Source organism: Eptatretus burgeri, chromosome 6 (genome assembly GCF_056783735.1).
Source record: "Eptatretus burgeri isolate ZD-2024b chromosome 6, Ebu_testis_v1, whole genome shotgun sequence".
NCBI lineage: Eukaryota > Metazoa > Chordata > Myxini > Myxiniformes > Myxinidae > Eptatretus > Eptatretus burgeri.
This window is the reverse complement of record NC_140966.1, coordinates 13,820,872-13,830,832: the sequence shown is the minus strand read 5'-3', so window position 1 is coordinate 13,830,832 and position 9,961 is coordinate 13,820,872. Positions and strand designations below refer to the sequence as shown.

Below are 9,961 nucleotides of genomic sequence, written 5' to 3'. Positions count from 1 at the left end.
GCAAAAAAAAAATCCTTTTTTTGGGGGGGCTAACAATTTTTTTTGGGTGGGGGTTGGAAATCACCTAAAATATGTAAACATCCAAAAAAAAAACTTTTTTCTCAAACAATTTTTTTGGGAGGGGGGGGGGGTGGAAATCACTAAATATGTAGAAATGCAAAAAAAAAAAATTTTTTCTCTGACAATTTTTTTTGGGGGGGTTGGAAATCACTTCAAACATGTAGAAATGCAAAAAAAAATATTTTTTTTTCTCTGACAATTTTTTTTGGGGGGGGGGGGACCAAGTCCAAAATTTAATGGCATGATCCTTGGACCATACCCAACCCCCCACCAAGTTTTGTCGAAATCCTTCGAGGAGTTTTTCCGTAATACTGTTCACAAACAAACAAACAAACAAACAGAAAGGGGTGAAAACAGTAACCTCCATCCATCTTCGAAGATGGCGGAGGTTAATAAGGAATGCATCTTCTTCACTGGGTTCCCCAATGCTCACATATAAAAAAGGAATCAACCCCCTTTGAAAACATAGCTAAGACGAATAGCAATGGCTGCCCTTTATAGTCGAAGATAGCTGTTCACATAAAGCATGTGAGTTAGTCATTGTGTTTATAGTGCAGAATCTGCTGTCCAGACAGCTGTTACGCAGCTCCGTACCATTTACGCAGGTATTTGTAATTTAGCCAGGGTGCTGGAAGTAACTCATCTCCTCTTTATGAAATACGCGTGGGATATTTAATGTCCATCAGCAACTTGTGCTGGCACGCAGGTCCTCCAACTTAGTGTCCTTTGGATGGATGGCACACGCATTGAAAAACAAGGACGAGAGTTTTCAGCTGGATTGAGATTCAAACGCAGGCAAGAAAGCTCAGATGTGGCTTCCAGCCCGTAGCTGAAAGGAACCCATCCATACCATGCCCGTGTGATGGGATTATGGGAAACTCTCACACAGATATGAAGGGACTTGGCCCATATTATGATAATAAATCTCATCGATTCGAGCAAAACTAGGGAGAGGCTCTTTGTGGTTCAAAAAGTGGCTCGACCAATGAGTTAATGAGAACATTTCGATCACTACCTCATATTTATTTCGCATTTGCAGCACCAAACTACCATATAGTAATGACAACCGGTCGTCAAACTATGATGGAAATGCAATGGCAGGTGATCACATTTAATCTACCATATCACCTGTCGACTTTTTTATTACAATTGTACTTTTTGTTCATTTGCCTATCTCAGCAGAATGCCTTTCTCTTCCACTTCCAACATGGCCGTCTGCCCTCTGCCGATGTAATTTCATGAGATCCGATTTACTTACCCTGGAACGATGCTTTGCCAGAGTAAATATTACAGCACTCAGACTTTTACTCATGTACAACACACTCTCTTGGCTGTACTCCGCTAGTTGAACTGTGTGAGCCAATCATCCTCACTATAACCCATGCGATAACACATCCGAAAGAGAACATTGAACAGAATTAAACAATTTGACTGTTTCTAAAACGTTCGAGTGAACATCATTACTTAAAACATACCGTTTTCAGTTCCTAGGACCCTGAGTTCAAATCCCACTCGGATGTTGAATTAATACCAGGTGGGGTTGACTCTGTCCGTCATCCTTCTGAGGTCGGCAAAATGAGTGCCAGCTTGCAGGTATCCCATGTCGGAGTGTTGACCCTTCCAGGATTGAACCCAATCACCAAGAAGCCTGCTGAGAAAACACCAATGCTCTGCACAGGTCCGAATGGATGGATGGGTGGATTTTCAGTTTGAAATATGTTTTTTTTTGGTTATCTTGAAAATATATAATTTGTTTCTTTTTTGTAAACAGCATGTGTTGTATTTTTGTTGCTGTGTGAGCAGATAAGTATGCAGGTTCACATGAAATGTGATTAATTATCAGCAAGCACACAAAAGGGAAGCCTTGCAAGAAGCTGGCAATGAGTCGGCAGGATTAGTGCACTGCTGTAAATGGTGCACGTTTATAATGAGAAGCTTGGAGAGACGGAGGAAATGAAGTCAATTTTCACAGAATGAGAATTAATGCAATTATATTAGGGAGGATTGCCCAAGAAGCCACTTGGCCCGAAAGCACAAGGAAAAGCTGCGCAGCCATTGTCCTTGAGGATGCAAAAGAGTTGGTGAAAGGAATGTCTGGATTATTTCAAAAGATTTCCATCATCAAATCAGGCCTCGTCTGATGCAGCAAATAAAAAATTTAGCAGGGGCTAAAAAAAAAAAAACTACATCAAGTGCACCTTCCTCTGCCCACTGGCATACCCACGCTTCAGAACCGAAATGATCTGTTCATCTTTCCATTCATTACTTGACTAGATATAAAATACACGCGGCATTCAACAACCTGCACAACCCAAAGACAAAGAAAGATGAGTCAATCATCATGGCCAAGCCAATTTCCCTCCCAATATATTCATCAACTACCACTTAGGAGGAAAGTGCACCCTCTCTGTTCATTAGCCCGTGCACCCGAATCTGAAAGTGAGATTAAGCAATTGGTTCATATCCATCCATCTGTCTGTAAACATCAGTTTATGATCAACTAACAAGTTATTTTAATTTAATGTTATATTTTGAACAATAATTCCATGTGGCCGCATGAATTGGAAAACAAACCTGCCTTTGACCAGTATTTTGTATTCATCCCCATTGCACATGTGCAGAGAGGAGTGAGATATTGTTTTTACTCTGTCGCCCTGTCTGGCAGTCAAACAAAATTGAAAATCATTCCAAACAGGAAACCTACTGTTTTAAAATGTGTCATGAAGGACACAAATAACAGGCATGAATAAATAATGCAACGTTTTAGATAGGGTGGTGTGATATCCACTGCGTCAACAGGAGTAAATTCCGGAATTTATTTATTGATGCGACTTTTTTTTGAATACATAGTCGAGGCTCATGGAAGAATTAGTACACTGAGCGCATCAGGGCGTAACAGCCAAAAACAGGATGCCAAACACGCATGCATGGGATGGACAAGATTGACACGGAGGATGCATAAGGTGGACAAGAGGGATACAGAAGGAAACTCCAAGGAGGGAAAATTGGAATGAGGAGGGATTTGGGTGGGGTTAGCGAGGGTAGAAAAGATCATGGTTTTGGATTGAGGACGATCTGAGATGGTGGTGAACAGCAGTCTTGAAGACCTGGAGGGAAGAATGAGATTGAAGAGGATGTGGAAGTTGATTCCAGAGGTGGGAAAAAAAGAAGAAACAAATGAGTGGAGGTGAGCAGTGATCCTGGATTTAGGTAGTTTCATCAGAAGGGGGTTCATGGTGTACCGTGTGAGCCCTGCAGGAAATTTGGGGGCGGGGGGGACAAAGCATGGAAAGTACTTGGACATGATCGATATGGTGGTATCTCGTTTAGCAGTACTTGGACATGTTCTACATGGTGGTATCTCATTTAGCAGTACTTGGACATATTGTATATGGTGGTGTCTCACTTCGCAGTACTTGGACATGTTCTTGATGGTGGTGTCTCGTTTAGCAGTACTTGGACATGTTCTATTTGGTGGTGTCTCGTTTAGCAGTACTTGGCATCTTCTATATGGTGGTGTCTCGTTTAGCAGTACTTGGCATGTTCTATATGGTGGTGTCTCGTTTAGCAGTACTTGGACATGTTCTATATGGTGGTGTCTCACTTAGCAGTACTTGGACATGTTCTATTTGGTGGTGTCTCGTTTAGCAGTACTTGGACATGTTCTATATGGTGGTGTCTCACTTAGCAGCACATGGCATGTTCTATATGGAGGTGTCTCGTTTAGCAGTACTTGGACATGTTCTATATGGTGGTGTCTCACTTAGCAGTACATGGCATGTTCTATATGGTGGTGTCTCACTTAGCAGTACTTGGACATGTTCTATTTGGTGGTGTCTCGTTTAGCAGTACTTCGACATGTTCTATATGGTGGTGTCTCACTTAGCAGCACATGGCATGTTCTATATGGTGGTGTCTCGTTTAGCAGTACTTGGACATGTTCTATTTGGTGGTGTCTCGTTTAGCAGGACTTGGACATGTTCTATTTGGTGGTGTCTCATTTAGCAGTACTTGGACATGTTCTTGATGGTGGTGTCATGTTTAGCAGTACTTGGACATGTTCTATATGGTGGTGTCTCGTTTAGCAGTACTTGGACATGTTCTATATGGTGGTGTCTCGTTCAGCAGTACTTGGACATGTTCTATATGGTGATGTCTCGTTTAGCAGTACTTGGACATGTTCTATTTGGTGGTGTCTCACTTAGCAGTACATGGCATGTTCTATATGGTGGTGTCTCGTTTAGCAGTACTTGGACATGTTCTTGATGGTGGTGTCATGTTTAGCAGTACTTGGACATGTTCTTGATGGTGGTGTCTCGTTTAGCAGTACTTGGACATGTTCTATATGGTGGTGTCTCGTTCAGCAGTACTTGGACATGTTCTATATGGTGATGTCTCGTTTAGCAGTACTTGGACATGCTCTATTTGGTGGTGTCTCACTTAGCAGTACATGGCATGTTCTATATGGTGGTGTCTCGTTTAGCAGTACTTGGCATGTTTTATATGGTGGTGTCTCACTTAGCAGTACATGGCATGTTCTATATGGTGGTGTCTCGTTTAGCAGTACATGGCATGTTCTATATGGTGGTGTCTCGTTTAGCAGTACATGGCATGTTCTATATGGTGGTGTCTCGTTTAGCAGTACTTGGACATGTTCTATATGGTGGTGTCTCACTTAGCAGTACTTGGACATGTTCTATTTGGTGGTGTCTCATTTAGCAGTATTTGAACATGTTCTATTTGGTGGTGTCTCGTTTAGCAGTAATTGGACATGTTCTATACAGTGGTGTCTCACTTAGCAGTACTTGGACATGTTCTATTTGGTGGTGTCTCGTTTAGCAGTACTTGGACATGTTCTATATGGTGGTGTCTCACTTAGCAGCACATGGCATGTTCTATATGGTGGTGTCTCACTTAGCAGTACTTGGACATGTTCTATTTGGTGGTGTCTCATTTAGCAGTATTTGAACATGTTCTATTTGGTGGTGTCTCGTTTAGCAGTAATTGGACATGTTCTATACGGTGGTGTCTCGTTTAGCAGGACTTGGACATGTTCTATTTGGTGGTGTCATGTTTAGCAGTACTTGGACATGTTCTTGATGGTGGTGTCTCATTTAGCAGTACTTGGACATGTTCTATTTGGTGGTGTCATGTTTAGCAGTACTTGGACATGTTCTTGATGGTGGTGTCTCGTTCAGCAGTACTTGGACATGTTCTATTTGGTGGTGCCTCGTTTCGCAGTACTTGGACATGTTCTCTTTGGTGGTGTCTCGTTTAGCAGTACTTGGACATGTTCTATATGGTGGTGTCTCGTTTAGCAGTACTTGGACATGTTCTATATGGTGGTGTCTCACTTAGCAATACATGGCATGTTCTATATGGTGGTGTCTCGTTTAGCAGTACTTTGCATGTTCGATATGGTGGTGTCTCACTTTGCAGTACTTGGACATGTTCTATTTGGTGGTTTCTCGTTTGGCAGTACTTGGACATGTTCTATTTGGTGGTTTCTCGTTTGGCAGTACTTGGACATGTTCTATTTGGTGGTTTCTCGTTTGGCAGTACTTGGACATGCTCTCTTTTTAGATCCTCGTGGAGGATCTCTTAGTCTTACTCACGTTGTTGTTCTTGTGGACTTTTTTGTTTCACAGCCTACAGTTTTCATCGAAACTTCCTGAAACTTGGCACATATATGTACAAATACCCTGCACAGACAGTAACCATCTCCGATTTTGAAAATTCCTCCTAGAAAAAAAGTTATGACATCAAAATATCTCCGCTAATGGAAATTGCCTGAAAAATTATCTACCAAACTAGGCAAGCTTTTTGAATTATGTTTGCGGGAATCAAGCCGGGCAATAGCACAGATAATTTATCGCAAACCTGATACATCACAATGACGTCATATTCGTTTTTATGACGTCATCATTAAGAGGAAGAGGATTTTAGCTCATTCGAGCTTGTTTTATTCTTTCTTTTTTAATGTTGAAGGCTCCAGTCACTAACTAAATTGTCCTCATCGAGGCCAGGCATTAAACAAGGAGGAATAAAAGAGTGAATGTGAAGTGAGTAGTGAAAATGAGTGAGTCAGAAAAGTGTATGATGTTTGTTTGAAAAGTGTGTGATGTTTGTTTGCAAGAAAGAGAGATTAAAGGTAGCCTGGGTAGCTTTAGTTTGAGTGAGACAGAAAGTAAGACCAGAAATCCTGACACGGAGAGTGTAAGATGGTTCCGGACACTACTTTCACGCTCCTAAGTCAGAATGGTAGTGCAACCCCGAGCGGTTGCTGTCTCCAACCAACTACCTAAAGTCTATAAGGTCGATAAGGGAAGTGTCTAATATTGCTTCACCCGCACTCTACAGTACTTTCAGAATTCAAAAACTATATTTAATATCATTTTATTTCTATTGAGGTATATACTTGAACACTACATGGGGTAGTGTGTTCCATGAACTCGTGAGTTGGACGTGTGCACATGATTGTAAAATGGCAGGTCCCTCTGCTCATACACTTTAATAATGATAAAATTATCTCCTATGAGGAAGAAAGAATCTACAAAATACAATTTATTATCTCTACTGTCAGATCCCGGTATTCACGGGGGATACGTTCCTTAAAAAACGCCCTGCATTTAGATATCTAATACTGTGCTACACATCTCTAAGAGCCATATTCGATACTTTTCTGTATGAATTGTTCTGCTTTGATCCATCGACCACATCAGAAGTTAAATTAGCAGCACGTCTTTCTGGCCTCAAAGCAGTCCTGAAATAACTAAATATTGTTGACTGTAAATGTAATAACTCCAATAAAGTAGGATGTGAGCGTTTGATCGATTGTCTTGTTGTATACCTGTTCGATCATCAACATCTGTTGCTGTGATCGATATGTAATCCATGCTTTCCAATACGTGTGCCTCATTCCATGACGAATATCAAGGGAAAAGGAATAAGTGGTGGTGATATTTTCTCACATGTCAGAATTGCATGTGTCAGTTTACTCACAGACAAGATGTAACTGTCCACAGGCGTGTGTGTGTTTGTGTGTGTCTGTGTGTGTCATCATTGGAATTGTCCTATCCTGTGTTGTCAATTTCCTGCGTTTTACATTGACAGCTCCTATTTTGTGCCTGCACGCTAACAGCCAAACAAAGGATATTGTTGCGGGCCGGGGGGGGGGGGGGGTCGGGTGAGAAGACCACTAGGTGGGGGAAGCTATATCGGTTCCCACCAGACTCCCCGGAATTGTAGGCCGTCGCACACAGATAATTCCGTGGCGCGGTGGGTTGCCTAACCGACCGTAGACGCCAATAACTCAACCACATGACCTTGGGTCCTCCCGTCTGTGGGTTAATCAGGTTACCTAATTAATTATGTGGTTTAATTACCGGGGAAACATGTCGTCGGTACGCCTTGACCGAACCAGATCACTCTACCCGACCGGATCACTTTACCGGATCGAATGCAGCTGAGCGACACTGCCAAGGACGTACCAGCTAAAAGGAACGGATCGTTGGGAAGAAAGTCCCGGCTAAACTTGGATTCGGACCATGCTGGATCAATGGAAGAAAAGACAAAAACGAGCAGGGAACATTCCAAATGATAATTATTCATTTACAAGCAGGCGAGGAAAGCTATGTGGCACAGTGAAGATGTATCGGGGTGTGTTGTGCAGAGATAGAAAGAAGCGTGGTGCGACAATAAACTGGCAACTTCCGAAAGGGGACACAGAGCAGACTTAACACAGAAATAATAACAATAACAATGATAACAATCTTCTACAGTCTTACTTAAGCAGACAGGTGCCAGCGCGCGTGCGCGCGCGCGCACACACACGCACACACACACACACACACACACACACACACACACACACACACACACACACACACACACACACACACACACACACACACACACACACAGAAAACCCAATGAAGAGGGAGTTTTGCAATTAGGAAGGGAGGGAGTTGAGGCTATGATCTCGGTTCCTGTGTGCCCGATAGCACGACGTGCCACCAATACGTCTCGGGGGGGGGGGGATGCTCCAGGGTGCGGTACCTGACAGTGAGTGCGTTGCCTCTGGGCCAAACCGCATGTGTGGAGACTATGCTCGTGAAGGAGGAGCTTGAGTGGAGAAGTGGCGGAGTCCAGAGGCTGAGGGTGGAGTAGTAAGCGGGATCAGGTATGTGGGTGGGGTCGACGTGGTGTGGGCGGAGATGAGGAGGCAGAGTCGAGGAGCAGGAGGCAGAGTCGAGGAGCAGGAGGCGGAGTCGAGGAGCAAGAGGCGGGTCGTGGCGATGTCGATGTGGGCGGAGACGAGAAGGCAGAGTCGAGGATCAGGAAAACACAGACCGACCGGGCCAGAGGGACTGCCCCGACTTTTTTAGGGCCCGCAGCTCGGGGGGAGGGCCATGCCGAATCCAAGCATCATCACTGGAATCGGGCGCTCCGATTGGCCCTGACCCCTCACATGGCCCGCCAGCTTGGGCCGGAAACCGCCTCACTTCGTTTCCGGCAAGGCCATCCCAAACAGCGGCAATATTGCGCTCCGAACCCATGAGATGACATGAATCTCTCACACCGAAATTGGCATGCGAATCATCCCGCAAAAACCCCTGGGCGACCGGTCAAGGGTCCCACATGCCCGCTTGGGCGTCCGACCAGCGCCGATCAACGCGTTCGTTCCGCACGCACCAACGTGGCCCGCACTGTACATTCCCTGGCTCGATCGCAGCCTCACAGGCCGCAGAGACGGGAAGATGTTCACCATCCATGGAGAATCCACCGCTGCCAGCGAGGACCAAAGGTACATCTCCATGGATAAATCCACGCACGTTTCACGAGCGGCGTATGCGTCTGCTTTCGAGTACATTCCATACAATGTGCGCGGTTCCGCCATTACGCACGTGGCCAGCGCTCGCGTTCACACGACTCCGCTAGAGTGTGCACAGGGCGAACACCAACATGCGTCGGGGATTGAGGTTTAAAAAAGAACAAGCCGCTTCTACTCGCAAACTCGTATCCTGCCCAACATCGCTTGGAGTTGGCTTTATTGGCCTCCATATGTATCTCGTGCAGCGTGGGCGTTGTGCTGGCCATATTTCCTGTGCCATGAAAAACACCATTCGTGCAGCCTCTTAAGAGGTATTCATTTGCATGCCTTTCTAATGCAATCGGTAATTCTCCCCAGACCATCGGAAGCTCGAGCCGACAGTCTAGCACCAACTAGCACACCACATGACTCGCTGCAGTTTCCCCACCGCAGCGCCGCACGCGCTGCAGTTTCCCCACCGCGCGCCGCATGCACGTGGCTGATTTACCTCAGGAATAATCAGAAAAGAAGAATAAGAGTGGGGATGAAATGATTGAAGCAACCCTAGCTATTTATCATTGCAACACACTCCCTTGTTGTCCCGCTAAACAAAAGGAAGGGGACTATCTTCACGTATAATAATGGAATAACCGTCTTGGGACACCTATCTGTTGTATGCATGCGGTTCCGAGAACCGCAACAATATTAATACATATGAGACAAGAGTATGGGACTGGCAGAGTAACCTAGAGGTAGACACACTCACCTCTAACCTTCAGACACTGTATCAGCGGTACTTCCGTGCCCCCGAATAGATGATGATACCCACGCCAAGTGCTGCATTATACGAAAGAAGAAGAAAGAAGACTTGTGCTAAAATCTCAAACAGTAAACACATGAAGCAAGTTCCCACAAAGCAAAATTTATGTCTACATACTATACATTACAAAGCCTTATCCAATCCCCCCAGCTCGTAGCAATGGCCTCATACTGATAGTGCGCATGTGGTGAGTGTGCCAAACACCTCCAACAGCAGTTGAAGGAGGTATACAGGCCTTCTTCCTGCAATACATCAAACGGGCTTGTTGT

The 9,961-nt window shown here is 44.6% G+C and overlaps 1 long non-coding RNA gene across 1 annotated transcript in view; it reads right to left on the bottom strand.

Annotated features, from left to right (window-relative positions):
* Positions 1-9,752, bottom strand: part of LOC147024323 (uncharacterized) — a 63,243-nt gene extending 53,491 nt beyond the window's left edge. Inside the window, exon 1 of the long non-coding RNA XR_015058815.1 lies at positions 9,639-9,752. This is a non-coding gene — a long non-coding RNA (uncharacterized LOC147024323). The remainder of the gene's footprint in view (positions 1-9,638) is intronic.
* Between the last annotated feature and the right edge of the window lie 209 nt (positions 9,753-9,961).